The 20,859-nt window shown below is 34.7% G+C and overlaps 1 long non-coding RNA gene across 1 annotated transcript; it reads left to right on the top strand.

Annotated features, from left to right (window-relative positions):
* Positions 1-1,919: 1,919 nt before the first annotated feature.
* Positions 1,920-18,420, top strand: LOC143441931 (uncharacterized). The gene is made up of 4 exons (XR_013109685.1): positions 1,920-2,065; positions 8,868-8,928; positions 16,261-16,349; positions 18,222-18,420. It is a non-coding gene; the product is annotated as an uncharacterized LOC143441931 (long non-coding RNA).
* The last annotated feature ends 2,439 nt before the right edge of the window (positions 18,421-20,859 follow it).

The following is a 20,859-nucleotide window of genomic DNA, read 5'->3' as shown; positions in this document are numbered from 1 at the left end:
GGCTATTATGAATAAAGCTGCTATGAATATACTCAAGCAACTCAGTGTTGCTTTGTGCTTTCCACTATTACTGGGAACAATGCTGACAGTATGTGATACAGGAAACGTATGAGGAACATTGATGGGACCACTTCTGGAGGAACTGTTTGACGGAAGGCTAATGTACTATGGTGAAGTTTAGGAACAGGAAAGTACACAGAACAGGTACAACACAGGGCTGATGTAGAGCTTAGTGAACTTAAAGATGCTGAGAACTCTAAAGGCATGTGGGCTCTTTGAGGACTCAACATCATTCAGTATGATTAAAACTTAAACAATGGAATAGGTGAAATGAGAATTGGCAAATGAATGCCAGCCATGGGATGTTCTTCTACGCGCCTTGTTAAGTAGTCTGGCTAATTATATGTAGCTCACTGTGCACATGCAATGATGTCATTATAAATGTTTCCTAATATTATATACTTAGTAATTAACATAATTTTCTATGCTTGGTATATTCATTTACCTCTGTGTGCACAAATATTTGGGAATTATAGTCTACACCATATAAACAGCTACAAAAAGAACAACTTTCACATAACTTACTTTGGGGTTTTTGTGTGAATATTGTGTTTTCATATGTATATAACTAGGATTACAAAAGAGGTTTAAGAAGTATATATTATAATTTTATAAGCCAAAATCTGTATAGCAAATAAATGTAAATAAATTTTGCTAAGCTATTTTACATGCACATAATACATTTAATTTTTTTGTGCTTTAGAATGGCTCCCCCTCATTTTATTTACCCCTTCTTTAAAAATTATTTATTTTACACTCGACATTTTATTCCCTGCCCCTCTCCATTCACCTTCCGACTGTTCCACATCCCATACTTCCAACCCACCACCCTGTCTCCAAGAGGCTGTCACCATTCCCACCCCCCCAACCCACCTGATCTCTAAACTCCCTGGGGCCTCCAGTCTCTTGAGGGTTACGTGTACCATCTGTGATTGAGCACAGACCTGACAGTCCTCCACTGTACATGTGTTGGGGGCCTTATATCACCTGGTATATACTGCCTGTTTGCTTGTCCAGTGTTTGAGAGATTTCGGGGGGTTCAGATTAATTGAGACTGTTGGTCATCCTACAGGGTCACCCTCCTCCACAGCTTCTTTCAGCATTTTCTTAATTCAACTCAAAAAGGTCACCAAGCTGAAGGGCCCAATTGAGGACATCTTAGTCCCACAGGGGAGGGAGGAGAAAGCAATCCCAAGTGGTGAGGGAGGGATCTGGGAGGGAAAGTGAACAGGGTTCTGGGGAAGAGTGTTATTGGGTGAGGGAAAAGGAGTGAAGCCCTGAGGGCCAGCAGAAAGAGTGGAAACAGACAATCTGGAGGTAAGAGGTTGGGGGGGACCCTCCAGATACATTTAATTTTTAGATTATTTTCATTAAGATTTTAAGTATTCTATCATTTTCCCTTCCCCCTTTCACCTTGTAAATCCTCCTGTATACCACCCCTTATTCTCTTTCAGACTCATAACTGCTTTCCTAATTTATTATTACACATATCTAAGTACAACCTGCTCAGTTTCTTTAATGTTACTTCTATATGTTTTTAGAGCTGAGCATTTGGTATTAATGCACCAATTGGGTTGTTCTTAAGTGGCAAAGACTATCTCTCCTAACTCAACTTTTCTAAGCCAGCACAATCCCTAAATACTTCAAAGTACTTTCTCTTATACTGACAAGTAAGAATAGTCCTCCTCTCGGATCAAAAGTCTGGATTTTGCAGCAGGTGATTACACAAAACCACAACTAATCAAAATGCAGAGTTCTAGAGAGCACAGTGCCAATGGTTTCATCTACAACTCATTACTAAACCCAAGGCTTAGCAAACATTGAGGGAAGAGAGGTGCAAATATTGTTAGAGCCAAAGGTACAGAGGGTGCGCTCTGAGATTTTGTCACTCAGAATTTCAGAAGTTCCCTCCATAAAGTCTCACCAACACAGCTACCTGGACATAAGCTGAACAAGGACTGCAGTAGGCCATCATATTCTTTTTATTACCTACTTCAAAATTCAGGTAGAAATATATTGACATAATTTCAATTTATTTTATTCTTTCACTCAATTCTGAATAGTCTATAAGCATGCTAAGTCATATAAGCAGATACTAAAATGTGTATGTATAATTTAAAATAAACTCTGCTCATCAGTTGTGCACAGTTGCCAATTGTAAGAACAAATTCATCTTCTGTAGACATTGCTTCATGTGAATTTTATCTCCTGTTGCTCTTTATCATAACTAAAATGATTAGATAGTATCAACCATCTAAGCTTAGCTTTTCCTGGGGATAAAAGTATTTCATTAATTTCTTATATGGCACTTTCTTAAATCTTACTTAATTGAAACCAAAGAAACTCTGTTTAATAGCATTCATTTCAACAATAGATCACAGTTGATTTGTTTTATGTACTCTTCTAATAATCTGAGCACATAAGTGATAATGCATACGAAAGGTTTACAACCAATCTTGCACTGCAGCCTGCCGTTTCTATTGCATTGATTTCTGTTTGGTGTCAGGGCATTATTTCTTGTACATGTTATGTCAATATTCTGTCATTTGCCTTCTGGGAATTTTCAAAAATGTTTTCTTAATATTTACATCATTCTTATTTAAACTTTAAACCTATTTTTAGTGATTGTTCTGTTCAAGGTATGTCATTCAAATTTCTTTTCTTTCCCCAGAGAGTAAGAAACATGCCTATCCTTTATTGATATTAAATTAAAAATTCTCCTTATCATGCACTGGTTTTTAATATTTATCCTGATCTTTTAGCTGATTTTTAAGCCTTTTCTGGTTTTCTCTGGATCTATTCAGCCTCCACTGTTGGAAGATATTGTTTCGGCAAGGCAACAACAGTCTGGCTATCACATTATTTTCTCTGTAAAACTTTCACATCTAATACTTATTTTATTTAAATTCTACAGATACAAACCACACATTGTGGTAAATACTATTTATTTTAGTCCTAAGAAATAATTTAGGCATGCAACCGTATTCTTACATGACTATTTATTTAGTGAATAATTCCCCAGTTTCATAACATGTGAGCGTTTACAAAATCATAATTCATTTTGAAACTATAAGGTAGCTGGAGATGTTAGCTAAGTAATACTGAGCTTCAAGAAAAATATCCTTTCAAATATGAAGACCTAGAAAAAAGAACGTTAACAATTCTGGTTCATAGCAGCAGGGAAACTATTAGAATGAATGCATGTTCTCCACAGTGGCAGTGGGTGTTACTCCTTTATAGTAGAGTATTGCACGCTTTGCAGCACCACAAGAAGGCCAGCACATTGGGTAAAATTTATTGTGAACTACAGGAAATTTTTTGACACAAGCATTACTTACTTGTCAAGTATAAAGCCAAAGAAGTAACTCAATCTTGAAAAGAAAACTTTGGAAAATGGTATTCCTAAAGATATAAGGCAACAGCATTAACATTAAATGTATGAATTCCAAATGCTGACAGGATATATGAAATTTCGTATATATAAAATTCTGTGAGATGGATCTCAGGTCAAAATGTGGATAAGTTGTATGTTACTATATTAATGTTTTATGAATATATTTACATTTTAAGCAAAAAGCTACATGACTTCTTTTAAAAACACCAGTAAAAATTAATTAATAAAAAACTATATATTTCAATAAATAAAATAGTGTAATGTTAAAAATAAATTAGAATACTAAAAATTCTTCACCCTAAAGGAATAATTAAGATGCTATATCTTGGAAGGATTTGGGGGGAAGTACTGGATATGAAGACGTTTTCATAAATGAAATTAGTAAGAATAAATGTATTAAAAGGAAGACATGAAAATAACTTTTAGTTTACTATTACTATTTGGAACAAAGTAAAGAAATCCAACATGATTTTATTTTTTTAAAAACGACCTTATGAAAATTTTATGATCGAGTAGCAATAAAGAAAAATAAGAGAAAAAAAACCAAAAAATTATTAATAGTTTTTTATTGCCAGATTATAGTTTATTCTCACATTTGTGGCCGTCTGTAGTCACGATCAACTGGATTTACCTGAAAGGGGGGCTGGGAATGAAACGGGGACTGAGGGCAAGAAAAGATGGAGCCAAGACAAGTATTTTGATCAAGGCTCAAATTTTAATCTTCAGCTCTCAATTTAAAGGGGAAGCCACACCATAACCCTTCTTGTTTCAGCCAGAGATGGGTGGAGGAACCCATCCTTGGTCATTGCTGGAGATGGATGGAGGAGGAGATGGGTGAGGAACCCATCCTTTGTCACAGCCAGAGATGTCTCAAGGCAAGCTCAGCGGGCAGTCTATTTTTCTAAGTTCCTGTAGCAGGCTGTATGTGCAGCCAAAGTGGATAACTCCACCTAGGTCGTATTATTTGGTCTATTGTGGTGAACAAGGTCTTTCAGGCCTGCTCAAGGCTGGGGGAAGGGCAAACACATTTAGCATTGTTTATAATAATAATATATATTATTATTATTTCTTATTATTAAGATTGACTCAGATTTTTTATTTTGATTTCAAATTTTTTATCAAGTATATTTCATAATAGTTCTGCAATTTATCAAAAAGTATATTTTATCTTTTTATTAAAATCAAGCTATAATTAATTTCCTTGAGGGAATATCCATATCTTTATATCATGAAGGCATTTACCCAAAAACATCTTCAGTCTTTTCGTTCCTTTGTTCTTTCTTTGGGAATCTTGTTTTTGATCTCTCTCTCTCTCTCTCTCTCTCTCTCTCTCTCTCTCTCTCTCTCTCTCTCATAAGCTGCTATTCTCTAGATTCTTTCTGGTATCTTTTCTATATTTATAATTAAGGTTACACATAGTTTAACCATCATTTTTCTTACCAAAAGCTATTTACAAATTATTGACATGTACTGCTTATGTGTTTAGATTTTATCTTACACCATCATCACAAACCTACAATTTTATTTTTTTGTAGAGGAAGAAAGTACTTTTATAATACATTGTATTCTGTAGGAAATCAATAAGGTAAAGCTTTTTATTACAGTTTAGTGTTAAGAATCCAAGGCACAAAATGTAAGTTTAGTACAAGGAAAACATATCATGAATCAGGAAGAACAAAATAATGAGAAGATCATGTTGTTACCTATAGGAGGTGGAAATCCTCAAGTATAAAAACAAAGTGAAACAGGAGTCAGTGAAAGAATGGTAACGACAATGAGCACCCTAGAGCAAACAGAGGAAAGCCCACAAGGTCCCAACCCTACACAAAGAACTACAATTAACTGAGGAGAGCTGCCAGCAGCAGGGAACAACAGGGAACAACACACCAATAGGTTGTAAATTGTCACATGATGATCCCTGGGAACATGCATACAGCTAGCATCATATGGACTTAACAGGTTATGTTTATGAATACAAACGTATATGTGAATGCATATAAAAATACAGCAACAATTAGTAAAAGAAGAGGCATACATTGTTAGAAGAGTGCTAGAGTGGAGAGTAGTATCTGGAAGAATTTAGAGTGAAGAAAAATAAAAGAAAAATGTAATTTTATTATAATCTATAAAATGAAATAAAATAAAACTGGGAAATCTCTTCACTACATCCCACCAAGGAAAACACATTTTACATTAATAACAGTGTCAACCTCATTGAAGAAAGAGGGATTACAGTGGACTATTATCATGTGTTATTTAAAATCTGATAAAATTAAGATAATAATACTACAAGACAGACCTTAGAAATTCAACAAAATAATCAGAATTGCAGAACAAAATAAAAAATAAAACTATACGAACTTCAGGTAGAGATCTGTGAATTTCTAAAAAAGAAGAAGACAGACTAGATAGAGGAAAAAATTGCCATGGGACATGCACACTAACTTAGCTGCTATTATCAGTTAAATTGTAAAATACATTTGATGAATTTGTATTATATGTCTTGATTGCTATTCAGTCACCCACAAAAAAAAAAATGATTCGGTTGCCTTTGCAGTATTCAAATTAAATTTAGCCACGTTTTTTCACAACTACATTTACTATGTTATTCTTTCCTAAAAATGGGTCAAAATGATGACACTTCAATGTTAAGAGCATGAATGTAAAATAAAATTTGTATTCAAATTCTGAACGACTGTTTCACAGCTTCAATGTAACTGTAGAGTGTGCCATCTGCACTGTCTGCAGTCCATGTATAAATGCATCTATAAGACACCCGAACACATAATGTGTACCCTCATCCCCTGTGTGCTACAGAGAAGAATGGGAGAAATCACCAAAACAATGATACAGTAGAAAGGGTGGCATATGAATTTCCAGCAAAGAGTGTATACAAGCCAGGTGACTTTTTCAAAGGACTCTGGGACAACAGCATGCCAGCACAGCTCAGACTCTTTGTGTCCCAATATCTAGAGCTAAATTTGTCCTTGGCATGTAAAGGCATAAATGCTCTTCTCAGAATAAAACAGCAGTGTTCAAGTTAGAGCTAGACACTTCCTATTTTCAAATTCCCATCTACCACATTCAGGTCTACTTGAAAAATCTAGCTTCTCGTTTATACAATACTCTATTTTTTATCTCACTACTTTTTAAATGTGAAAAGCAGGTTACTTCCAAACTAGAAATATACCCTTTAAGCCATATTTTTATAATAAAATAAAAATAAGACAATGCCTTTGGTTTGACACAATAAGTTATTCATTCTTTCAATAAAGACTAATTTATCTAACATGAACCAGCTACTCTGAAACATAGGGCAAAGCCACAATTGTAGAAAAACCTCATTTTAATTAAATTTAAATTATTCTATGCTGAGGGAATAGGGAAATCGTTAATAAATATCATCTATGTCAAGTAGTTTGTAGGGCAGTGGACTGTGCCACTAGACAGAAGAACTGGTGAGGTAGTAGTAAAGTTCAGAACCCCAATAAAACTTGTCATTCAGAACAGCAGGAGTTTGAGTTAGCTCTCAAGCATCTCCCTTTCCTGGAGCACATAGCCATGACACTCCAGTAATAAGACCATGACAATCTAGATGTACCATAGAGCCTAGTAATGAGGTATCTAGATAGGCCCTGAGTATGTAGTCAATGGGCTTCTCTCCCTCGACATCCCTTCCTGAAAGAGATATTCAATCTCTGGTTCACCCTAAGTAAGTCATATGCACCCTCATCTTCTATGAATAAAGCAGTTCAGACAAACAAGGACTGTTTCCTTCATCAAGAACATCCATGGGGACAGTAGGAGGACTTTATCATAGAGAGCCACACTCTAGGCCTGTAGTCTTCAACTCCTCCAGTGGTGTCTGGGCACACGGGAATTTGAGAGCCATAGCTTCTCTCTTATCCTTCCACTGTTTCTCCCTCAGAGAAACACAGGCTGGGACCCTTATTTTAGATTGTATTTTGCCTTCCCTGAGCAGTGTGTTGGCTTCCCATGAGCCCAGCACCCCAGTGGCAAGGAAGAAACACAGCCTAGTGTAGCCTAGTGCCCCTGAATTTTGCCTCCCCAGCAGTATTCTGACACCCAGCAGTATGATAGAGATGCAGAACCACCATAAATGGTTTCTTCTGTGATTCGAAGTAGAGATAGAAGCCATGGATTAGAAAGTATAGCTTTATTTATTTATTTATTTATTTATTTATTTATTTATTCTATCACCTATCTGTCTACCTGTCTAATTATTTATTTATTTGACCTGCTATTCTTAATCACCTGAGCTATCTAGCCTTAAACTTAAAATTCTCCTGCCTCAGCATCGCCAGTGATAGAATTCCAGGTAGGCAACACTCAACAACTTTTGCTTGGATAGTTCTAGAAATTTTTTGCTCTCACAGCAAAGTAGAAGTTTGTAAAACCATAGTTTTTGGTGCTGTGTCAGTCTGTATAATTGTCAGTGATTCCAGGTTAGAAGGTTGTGTCTTGCCAGTCTTTTTTAATATTGTAGCTTCCATATCAGCCTTGCCCTTTGCTTTATATATCAAAGTTACAGTATTTGGTTAACTTTGTGTTAATTTTCACTGAGCCTAGAAACAGTGATGCTGTATTCAACATAACTTATTTTCATTTTTCATTTTGTATTGAAAATGCATATTTTTCCATACAATATATTCTAATTATAGTTTCTTCACTTTTGACTCTTTCCATTTTCTCCCCACCCCAACTATCATCAGGATCCATATCTATCTGTCTCTTGTTAGAAAACAAAGGCATCTAAAACATAAAGTGAGATAAATAAAAAATACAATATGGCAAAGCATCCAAACAAACAAACAAACAAAAAGATAAAAAGATAAAGCACAGAAAACACATATAAGGGTAAAAACATATAAGATCTTATAAAACACAAAACCTGAGCCATGAATGTACCCACAGACCTTTACAATAAACAAAAACAAACACAAAAAAAATGCCTTGACAACAGCATAAAACAATGAATCTCCAAAGGTGCTGTTAAATCTTCCTCCTTCTCCTTTATCACCTCCTCTTCCTCTTTCTCCCCTTTTTCCTCTCCTTCTTCTCTTCCTCTTCTTTCTCCTCTTCCTCCTCCTCTACCTCATCCTTCTTCCTCTCTCTCTTTCTCTCTCTCTCTCTTTCCCCTTCTTTCTCTCTCTCCTTCTTCCTCTCTCTCTCCTTTTTCCTCTCTCTCTCTCTCTCTCTCTCTCTCTCTCTCTCTCTCTCTCTCTCTCTCTGGTATCTACTTCTGAGCATGGGACCAGTGCTTAAGAGGGCTGTGTTTCTCCTGTGAGACTCCTTTGTAGAATAGTAATGTTTCCTTTGCAAGTGGCTATCAACTGGAGAAGTCTGTGGATTAGCAATGAAGACATATGACTCCTTTTCCTTTCTCCTCTAGGACTTTGTGTGTTGTAGATCCTTGCAGACCCTGTGCATGGTACCAGAGCCTCTGTGTGACTGTAAGTGTCCTATAGAGCCTAGAAGGCCTTGATTTCTTGGTATCCTCCATCCTCTCTGGCTCTTATACTCTTTCTACCTCCTTTTCCCTAGAGTTCTCTGAGCCATGAGTGGAGGAAATTTGGAGACATCTCATTTAGTGTTGATGATTCCAACATTTGTCACTCTGCACATTGTCTTTCTGTGGGCCTGTCTAATGGTTCTCTTCTAGATTTTTTTTATGATATTTTCATATATATTTATTTTCAGTTAATCTCTCACATGGGGTTACCTATTCTATCTCCCCTCATGGCTTCCTGTAACTTGCCACTTTCAGTATTTCTCCTTCCACTTTAATAAATGGTGTAATTTTCATAGAGTTCTGGAGAAACCACAATGCAAAGAAGAAATTGAGCATCCTTGGAGTTACTCCAGTTGTGGTGAGACAGCCACTAGGCAAGAATTGCCACTTTCCTTCTACAGACAAATTACTGTCCAGAAAAGGACACACTTGCAGAATAGTCGACTGATTATATCTGCCTAGACAGAGTAATCAGCCCTTAATAATTCTGCAGCACTAAGGTCTGTCAGATGATCCTGGGCCAGAAGGCAGAAGAACAGATGCTCCAACGTTTTGAAGTAGAGTGAGTGTCCAGGTGTTCAGAGGTCTCTATAAATTGGCTAAGTTTTAGAAGCTATGCTTTGTGCTTCCCACAATTATAGTCAACTCAGTCATTCTGGATTTCTGACGGGGTTGAAAACTTATAGCTATTTACTTTGAGAGAAAAGATCTGAGTGTATGGTCGTCAGCTGACATTCATCCTAAAGCCAAGGAAAAAGCCAGGTTCAGAACTAAGTGTTTTAGTTAGGATAGATGACAGAGGTGCTGGTTAGTCAACAAAAGGATGGACTGGGTAGTAGGACTATCTTGTACATCACTGGTACAAATTGGCATAATTATGCTCTAATTGTATTTTGAGAGAAAAGTTTCCTTTTAACAGGAAGGGTGATGTGTAGGAGGAGCTAAGGTGGGAGGAATACTGAGAGGAAGAAAAGGAATAAGAAGAGGAGAAGAAGGAGAGGAGAAGCTAGGTGATGAAAGAGAGATAGAGGGGGGAGACAGGGAAGCAGATGTTCATATATCTCCACCAGTCAAAGATAGTTGATATATCTAGGTTGGGTAGTGGGTTACACCTCTGATTGAACAATACCAAACTTATAAAGCCTATGATTAACATTTTTTTAAAAAAATGTATAAATACAAAAAGGAAAAGGGGGCATGGGATAGGGGTTTCCTAAGGGGGGGGGGAATGGGGAAAGGGGATGGCATCTGAAGTGTAAATGAAAGATCTAAAAAAAAAAGAAAAGAAAATATTAATTAATAGAAAAATTGTAGAACAAGATCATGACTTTAAAGTTGGCAACATACATTAGATAGTAAGGAACTAATAAATGATTCTGGGTAGGAGATCAACATCAAAGAAATGGAGGATACCTGTGCTTAGGAAATCAAATTGACCTTACATATGTGGCAAAGAGATGAACTAAAGAGGAGCTTTTATTTTATGTCATTTTCTGTCTCTTAATAACATTCAGATTGTCACTCTCAATATTAAGGAAGTCAGCCACCCCTACTAGCATTCCAAGTTACCTGGGAACAATGCCAGAAAGTGGTGTAAATTCAAAAAGTAAAAAACTAGTCTAGAATCCTGTTAAAATACAATATCTTAAACATTTTAAAGAATCAATGATAACATATGGAATGCACTCACCCTATGTAAGAGTGATGTTAAATACATGGGGTATAAAACAAAAGATTATACCTCAAAACTAGAAAGACTAGAAAGACTAGAAAGTGCACCTGCACTGAAAGCTGTTTTTCAATTACAATGGTTGACATGGTGTTGAGAAGAAGCTACAATTATGGAAAATTGTAGTGGGTCTAAAGGAGTTAATACAGTGGATGATCAATTGTTAGGTGAAAGGGAATTTTCCCTTAAGACAGAAGATGGAATTTGATGGCTAATATTATACATTGTACTTTATTTTTAAGAGCCTGGGATAAGGTGTAAGAACAAAGAAAATGATCTATGTAATTCACAAAGGTTATGAAAAGCCCCAGAGATTTTTACTGACTTCTTACATAGAGTAATGTCTACTATAAAAAAGACAACATCAGATCCTGATTTGAAGTAGCTCTTGGAAATAAAATGCAAAGTCTAAAAAAGTTGTTAGACCTTTAAAATCTGGGTCAACACCCATGGATGAGTGGATTAAAACTACTGTTGATATTGTTGATAATAATTATGTAATTGAACAAGCAATGGCGTATAATCCTAGATAATAAAACGTCTGCACTTTACCTGTGGGAGAAAGACATTATTTTAAAAAGGGATTGTAATCAAGGCTAGCAACTTCTCTAGAAGACTCCAGCCTTCTGGAATTTGTAGAAGCTATAGTGAGGGTAGGCTTTGGACTAATGAATCAGTCAGCAAGTAATTTGCAAGGTAACCCCTCACCAATGGGAAACTCCCTACAAGATAATTCTGTAAATTCAGGGGGAACCCCCTAAGGGAATTAGTTTGTACCCCTGCAACAAACAATATGAGTCAGGTATTTCCTGTCAATAACCCACAGAGTAAGTAAAGAAAACTAAACTAGATATTGGACATTCAATACATGCTATAGAAAGAAGCACTGTCTTCAACTTAGTCATAAGTAAAACTCTCACACTATCACCAAAAATGCAACACCATAAAATACCCACTGGAGATCATGGTCCTCTATACCCAAAGACAGTTGGAAGGGCTTTAGGAAGAAGTAGACTAACATCTCAAGGATTCATTTTGCATCCAGGATTTATAGATGAAGACTTCAAATGAGTGACAGAGATCATGATCAAGTAGGCTTTATCCCAGAAATGCAGGGATGGTTCAATATTCAGAAATCTATTAATGTAATTCACTATATAAACAAACTCAAAGAAAAAAACAACATGATCATCTTACTAGATGCTGAGAAAACATTTGACAAAATTCAGCATCCTTTCATGGTAAAAGTCTTAAAAGATTAGAGATTCAAGGCCCATACCTAAACATAATAAAAGCAATATACAGTAAGCCAGTAGGCAGCATCAAACTAAACTGAAGGAAACTTGAAGAAATCCCACTAAAATCAGGGACAAGACAAGGCTGCTCACTCTGTCCCTACCTATTCAATACAGTACTGGAAGTCCTAGCCAAAGCAATTAGACAACAAAAGGAAGTCAAAGAGATACAAATAGGAAAGAAAGAAGTCAAAATATCACTATTTGTAGATGATATGATAGTATACTTAAGTGATCCCAAAACCTCCACCAGAGAACTCCTAAACGTAATAAGCAATTTCAGCAAAGTGGCTGGATATAAAATCAACTCAAACAAATCAGTAACCTTCTTCTACTCAAAGGATAAAGAGGCTGAGGCAGAAATTATGGAAATGACACCCTTCACAATAGTCACAAATAATATAAAACATCTTGGTGTGAATCTAACCAAGCAAGTGAAAGATCTGTATGACAAGAACTTCAACTCTCTGAAGAAAGAAATTGAAGAAGATTTCAGAAGATGGAAAGATCTCCCATGCTCATGGATTGGCAGGCTTAATTTAACAATAATACTCCTAAAATAATTTTTAAACCTTTTAAATTGTATAGTTCAATTTCTTATATGTTAATAATAGTTTTCCTTCTGTGTAATATGCATTTTGAGCATAATTTTTTCAAAAGTTAAATTTACTTGTCAGTGGAATTTATTACTTGATGATTTTAGCTTGCATTAACTAAGCATCATTATATGTATTTTTTGTAAAAACTCGTGATTACAAATGTATTTAGGACTTGTTTGATAAATGTTATTTTTAAGGCTTTTTTTAATGTTCAGCTATCTCTGGTGACAACAACTAGACTATCTGAAATTAGTTGATTATAATAATATAATGGCAAAATAACAAGATTTTAACATCCTTTTTGGTTCAGCGAGAGAGTGTATTTAATGAGTCTGTAGTTGTTATATTATTTTAGGCTATATTTCTTAAATAAATACAAATAATGTTGAATTTAAGTGAGAGCTATGCCATTTTAGTTAGAGTTAGAGAAATATCAAGTTATCTATGAGGATAACTGTGCAGTAGACTTGTTGGGCAATACAATGGGTAAGGACACACTTGTGAATATGTCTTGTCACTGTTGTGGAGCTGAAGTTTTTAGTGTTCTCCATGGTTTTCATTCTGCCTTGTACATAAATGAGCAGCTGGGATTCCCACTGCAGATAGGGAAATTTCAAGGAAACTTTTCTATATTTTAAAAGCCAACAGAAGACAGTAACTTTTAGCAAAATACCTTGATACTTTAGATGTTTCTATTGTTCATAAAATAGAAAAAAATAGCTATTTGTCTGTTTAACAGCTCTAGAATCCTATACATATTGCTGTTCTTCTTTCTATGCCATAAATTAGGTTATGGCATATATATATATTTGTACTTTGGCTACACTATAGGAACTTTATATGACAATAACATGTTGGGATAGGAGAGAGTTTTCGGTCCTGCAAACTTGTTTAAATACAAGGTTATTCATGCAAATTTCAAATGTTCCTTCATATGTAAAATTATTTTACAAGTGATTCTGACAAGTATATATTTATAATAAGTCCTGTCAATTCAATTCTGTAGTGACTGATGAATATGGTAGAAAATGATAGTCAAATTAAATACATTATTGGTTTCTATGATCTGCTTTACTATACTAAGGGGGAACAATCTAGAAAGCCAATATCTCAAATTAAGACAGCAAACTGAAATTAAATTATAAATGCAATTGCTACTTTAGTATTAAAAATTTTATTATTTTACTTGGAGCTATATGAGGAAACATAATTATTCATGTAAATATAAAAAATATCAGTAACTTTCTCAAACTCATACTAAAGATATGAAAATAGTGATGGATGAAATAGCCACTGCCTCCTGAGTTAAAATTTTCCCTAACTAAGACTGTGAGCATGTCTGGAACAGTAGACAAGTACACCCCAAGCCTGGAAGGTAAAATCCCTTAAGTTGTCACTGTTTGGAGAAAGAAGTTATTCGTTAGGGCAACATTCAATAAAAATGTAAAATAATTTTCTGTATCTTTAAAAGCAGTTTTAAAAATATACCCAAGGATCTCATATTTTATTTGAACAAAGCGACACTGCCAAAAATAGTAGCCAACTATGAATATAATTGAAACAAGGTATTATTTTCTATGAGAATATTAAATTATGTCATTATATTTCTTTTATTGAGAATAAGAGAGAATGATTGAGGAATAATATATAAATTCCTGTGATCAGAGAAAAAATGTCAAAATGTCACAGACATGGAGAAGGTAATGACAGAGGGGAGAAAACGGATCAAACTCAGTCTTGCTGCTTTATGTAGCTTGAGATTCTGAAAGTTTTTATTGAACAAGAATCTGTCTCTTACGGTTTTGAAAGTACTTGACATATCCTGTGACTTGAAGCCATCAACACTTCAGAAGTATCACTCCACAAATAAATTGCATATAAAATTCTCCCACCTAAAACAACAAGGATTACTTATGACCAAACATTATTATTTTATTACATAAATGTGGTATTTGTAACAAATAGAAATAAATTCTATGATTAATAGTATATAAATTAATAGTACAGGAATTATAAAGAAATATTATTCAAAGCCACTATTACAGTTTTAAGAATTCTATATATTTTATCATTCTACTATAGAAAAACATTCTGTCATGGAAATCCAAGAAACCAAATGCTTTGGACATTCTGCCAGATGTTAAAATTTAGTTGAAATATTGTATCATGAACAATGCAGTTCATTTACTTTGGGTAATATTTTGGTGATAGTATGTCTTATTTCTAGTAGTAATTTTTGATACTAATCCAAAAACAAAGACAAAACAATAACAGTGAAAACAAAAGTTTCCCTCCTTGCCTTTCACCAAATATGTTTTATGGAACTGGTTGGAGTTAGTCATGTATGTTATTCAAAGGACGTTTATGCTTAAGATTTCAAAGCTTGGCTTTATCTTTGTAGCATTGTTTTTGGTAAAATTACAAACAGTTAAAAATTATGAAATATCTCATACTTTGACAAAATTGTAGACTTACCTTTTTCACCTCACTGGGTTGGATAAATTAGAATGAAACAATATCATTGACTTTAATTTTTTGTATAAAAAATTATATCCACAGAAATTATTTTGTAATATAGTCTTTAGAGTAGAAAAAGGTTGATCTGTGTAATTAAAAGAACAGAGAAAACTTGACTCTTGCCTGCTGTTGTGCAAGTTTTCAATTAGTCACAACACAGATTCTTATTATCAATATTATCTCTCAGATCTCTGTCTTGGAGGAATAATGGAATAAATAATGTGAAATGTTGATGCTGAAGACATTTTTCTAAGTACAGGCTTAACAGAAGTTACTGTGATGCTGTGTATATGTTAATAAAACTATGCACATCTAGAGATACTCAAAGTGTGGGAATTAGATGATTTACCATTGCTCCAAAACTAACTTAGTTTCTATTTGTTGGGAAAATCTTCTTAAATAAAAAAATATTTAATAAGTTCATTGAGGGTACAACTGTGACAAATTTTCATCTGGAAACATTCTAACTTTATGAGTTGAGACCTATTACTGCAACTCTTTCCATATCCTGAGAAGAATATTAAGAAAGATTTTTGTGTTTACTTTCAACTAAGTAATTTAGACATATGTGAGCACCTTCCAAGTGAAAGAAGGTATTACAGGTTAATATAAAATATTCTTATTTTTTACAATGAATATATTCCAGTAGCCTCCCACAGCACTGAAATAAGCATTCCATAAAGTGAACTCAGTTATCACATTTATAATTTCACACCAATGAAATGTATATTAAAAATTTGAAACCACAAGTTTCCGGGCCTTCTAAACTATCTAAGACTGGTCACTGGTCACCATCAACTACCCATCACTGGGTCATTAAGCATCTCCTATGACTTATCTCTATTGATTCACGTTCTCTGTGTCATGACCCTAAGTAATCCAGCTGCACATTCTCAAGGAAAATGAAGCTACTCTGAATACATTGGGCAAATACTTTATGAAATGATTCCTGTACTTTTTATGCTAAACTAAAAACCGAGTTTTACTCACTGGGCAATGGTCATAAGGTTAGACAGTGACCTGGAGGTTTAAGTGAAGCTAGACTTCATAGATACGTTTTGTCATCGGTATTGTTGACTGCACTTTAAGAACCAGAAATACTTACTTTTATATGTTCTGCATCATTCCTTCAGGCCAAAAACCATGGAAATTTGATTGTTTTTCAGGAGTGATGCATATAACTACACAGCCATGAAAAATGCTGTAACTATTAAGCCCCAGGGTAAAGATATTTTATATAATTATATTTTTATGTATTCTGTGAAATTTTCATAAATATGTGCAATATATCCTGATGCTATATACTCCTGTTCTTTCTGTTCAACTCCCAAGATCCCCGTCATCCATCTCACTCCCAACTTCAAGCCCTTTACTTTGTTTGGATTTATTTATTCGTTGATCCTACTGCATTTAATTAATGTTGGGCATACACACATTAATTGAAAATTTTTTATGGTGAAAAAGGGAGAAGATACTTGTATGTTTGTCTAGGAGGTTTCCTAAGGACACTCCTCACTACCCCTTTCTTGTCTCCCATGTGTGAACACTTCTACTAATTCTCATTTTCAAATTTTACTTCTCATTTTGATATTAAGGTTCCTTTATTCTACAATAAAATGTCTTTATAATACACTAGCAAATAGTCTTGATTAACTGTACACAAAGTGAAAATAATATTACATTATTTGAAAAAGAAACCCAGAATTCCACAGTGACTTAAAATAAATTTCTCTTTATTTTCTTAAATGCAACAACAACTTTGAAGTCAAAGGAGCATTTCCACCGTGGTCCATCTATAATTTCTTCTATCACAGTGAAAAATGTCAAGATTTCCTGATGTTACTTTACAGTAAAATATAGCATTTAAGATTTAGTACTTGGAATTTTAAAAAAGGCTATTTGCATGCTAAATTTTAGTTTTAAAGTAGCAATAAAACAAAAATAATTATTGTTTAAAATATATTAATTAATCAACTAATTAATTAATGCTCTATTTGCATGTATGTCTGCATGACCAAAGAAGACGTCAGAAAGAAAAGAGTATTAGATCTCACTCTAGACAGTCATGAGCCACCATGTGATTATTGGGAACTGAATTCGGGACCTCTGGAAGAGCAGCCAGTTCTCTTGATCCCTGAGCGATCTTTCCAGCTCCCCAGAACAATTATTTAATGGCACAAATATCCAAGAAAATGTCAGGAGTAGCAGCCAGTGCAGCAGAAGCCCCTTCAGTGGAGAAAATGCCAAGCAAGCCAATCTAAATTAAGCTACTCGGCAGACAGGGTTGTCTGTCAGTTTTCAAAAGGACATTTTGTTTTGCCTGAACACACAGTTCCCTTCTGCTGATAGAAATGGCATTGCTTAGATAGACACAAAAAGAACCTTAAACAAGGTACTTAGAGGGGGAAAAAATCAATTATTTGAGGAAATAGAAACAAGGTAATGTGGGTGTTAAAAAAGCAAGTGTTAAAAAATATAGCCACGGAAAGAAGTTAACTGTGAGCAAAGGCTTACACTAAAAACATGGAAGACCCATAGATGGAGGAGTTCATGGCAAACACAGGCATGACCTGACACAGGACAAAGTAACCCAATTGTGGAGAGAGCTCATATTTTGTAGTAAAAATAGAGAAATAAGAATGGACTAAACCATCTCATGAAATTCTCCTTGTAAAATCACCACATTTCTGTCAAGCACAAATGAGTTGTCTATAAAGCTTTAAATATTAATAATATTAAAAGTTAATTGAATAGTTTAATGTTATACTTCGTGTAGTTTTAACAAACAGTTGTATATTATATACATGATTATTATCTCTTGGAAGGAAGGAAACATCATGCTTATGACGGCTTTTTAATATCAATATCATATAGCTCTAAATTTACACAGTCCAGCATTTGTAAGTTAACAGTCTCCCTCATCACTATCTTACTGGGGATGGTTTTGAATAATTCTATCCTCAATCATCATCATAAAAAAGATTTTAAAAAAGTTTTTCTTTAAATCTTAATCTCTTAGTTTGATAACATTTTCACATTTTTAAAAATACCTAGTAAAAATAAAAAAGTAACCTGATTGTTACTTTCTTCACAGCAGAGAAAGAATTTTGAAGGCCTCAATGTTCTATGAAAGAAGCTGACGATGATGTGCCCACAGTGGACATGATTTAATGTTAGATTACAGTGGATTTCCAGTGGTATTACATACTGTATTGATGTTTAAATCAGATGAGTTGACTGTAATTATGCAACTACAATGAAGGACAAATAAACCAATACAATTTTCTACTTATGGTCAGGGTAGCTGGTAATTATTGCTGTCATATCACAAGAAGGTACAGTCAATATAACTGTCAAGCATCCATTTATTAGCCACTGTGGCAGGACTGATAAAGACAAAACCATGTGGCAAATGCACAATCAGAACAAGAAAATCCCCCTAAGAATGGTGTCTCAGGACTGAGTAAATAAGAATACATGAGCATGAAAACATAGTTTCATGGATAAGAGTGTTCACTGCTCTTGCAGAGAAACTGAGTTTGCTTCCCAGAACCCATGATAGGTAGCTCACATTACCTATAACTCCATTTTTTTTTATCTAAAAGAGCCTCTTTGTGCACCTTCACATACATACTACATATAAACTCTTACAGAAACACACCTGCATATACATACATGAAAACAAAAACTTATCTTTAATATAAGAACAATTGAATAGATTTTTTAAAAAAAATTCCATGTAAGTGTATATTAATATGAGACAACTTCTTGAAAAGCAATGTTGATGTTTGGCCACAAATGATATACTTTTATGTTTTTGTAATATAAAACTTTTTACATTTAAATATTGATATTTTAAGACTATGATAAATAATATTAAGTATAAGATGTTTAAATAATGACTACTTCAATATAGTCTTTTATAATTATAAATAGCAATAGATACTTTCTTGCCACAAGAAAATTGAGAAATATTATTATGTCTAACATGTATAATTATAAATGTTTTCTACAAATCTTTTAGGGGAAGAATCTCTGTATTAGACAAATTTATCTTTGCTGCATCTTGACGGTAGCATTGAGTTGTACACAGAATCTTTTATGACACTGCCACCACACTGTTTTCAATGCCAATTAACTGGAATTTAAAAACACTAGAAATTCTAAAAATTGCAATTATTAATGTATACATTACAGGTAACCAAGAAGAACATGATAACAATTTGGTGTCAACCTACTCTGGAATATTCAGGATGTTAGTCATCCATCTATCTAGAGCAGTAATGTATTCCTCACTAGTGAGGTGTTTCAACCTATATTGGTGGTCACATATTTGTCCTAAAAATCACAATCTGATAACCATGATACAGTAGGTTAATGTTACTTTAGAGAATATGTGTCATTCATTTATAGGAAGTAGACATGTCACATAAACAAAAGATTTGAAAGATTTGAAAGTGTTAATTTTCTGTATACCAGATCTCTAGAACTCAGTTAGATGGATTTTAATCTGAAAGTAATTTATAATTACTTTGTGGCATACCATCCTGACTCCCCAGTGGATTCTTCATTGTTAGAAATCTTTCATTTTTAATTAATTCAACCACTCATGAGCCATGACAGGCAAGAAATAAAGCAAGACACCATTTAAAAGACAACGTCCTAAGGTTTACTGGACTTAACACCCATTGCAAAATGAATTTCTCTGAATCTCCATCACAAAGGGAATGATGTAGCCTCATTTTGCTTTCCTCAATATGTTATTAAAAGAAACTAGTAGTGTTACACATTTCTGCTTAATAATTAACAGAACTTTCCCAGTCAGTGAATTTCTAACAGGGGCATTATCTTTACCACCTCCATCTGAAAGCTCTCGTCATTTCATCTATGAGAACTCCAAAGAGTATTGTAAATAGTGGCTCTTAAGAGTAAAGATAGTGTTAGAGTTATCCTCACACACTCTCTGGAGCCTCCCTTATTTCAGGTCTCTGGCAGGTCCTAGAGATGACCCCTACCCAAGCTCCCTGCTACACACTCTCCCGACCCTCTCTCTTCATCTCTTCCCACAATGATCCTGATCACAGTGCTGAGTTCTCCTCTGCATCCCCTCTTCCACCCAGTTCATTCCCTCCATCTGTCTCTGCTGGCTATTTTATTTCCCCTCCTTACTGATATTCAATCATCCTTGCTTGGGGATTCCTTGCTATTTACCTTTTTCTGGATCTATGGATTGTGGCCTGGGACTCCTAGCAATGGGGGATACAGAACCTGAAGTGTCCATCTCCTTTAGCTTGGTAGGTAATCAATCCACTCACAAAATCTTTGATCCAAAACTGTCCTGCCAATAAGAAATGCAGAGAGAAAGATGGAGCAGAGTCTGAGGGAATGGCAAACCAATAACTGGACCAGCATGAGACTCGGCCTATGGGCAATGACCAATCCCTGACATTCTTAATGATACTCTGTCATGCTTGCAGATAGGAGCCTAGTATAACTGTCTTCTGAGACCCTCCACCAAATCACAGATACAGAGACTCATAGCCAAACATTGTACGGTGCTCAGAGGGTCCTGTGAAAGAACTGGCGTAAGGACTGAAGGACTCAGATGGGATAGGAAATCTACAAAAAGACCAACAGAGTCATATAACCTGGACCATTGAGGGCTCCTAGATACTGGACCATCAACCAAATTGTATACATTGCCTGGACCTAGGGTCCCCATAACATATGTA

This window comes from Arvicanthis niloticus, chromosome 4 (assembly GCF_011762505.2).
Source record: "Arvicanthis niloticus isolate mArvNil1 chromosome 4, mArvNil1.pat.X, whole genome shotgun sequence".
Taxonomy (NCBI): Eukaryota; Metazoa; Chordata; class Mammalia; order Rodentia; family Muridae; genus Arvicanthis; species Arvicanthis niloticus.
The sequence above is the reverse complement of the archived record's forward strand: the minus strand, read 5'-3'. Positions and strand labels throughout refer to the sequence as shown.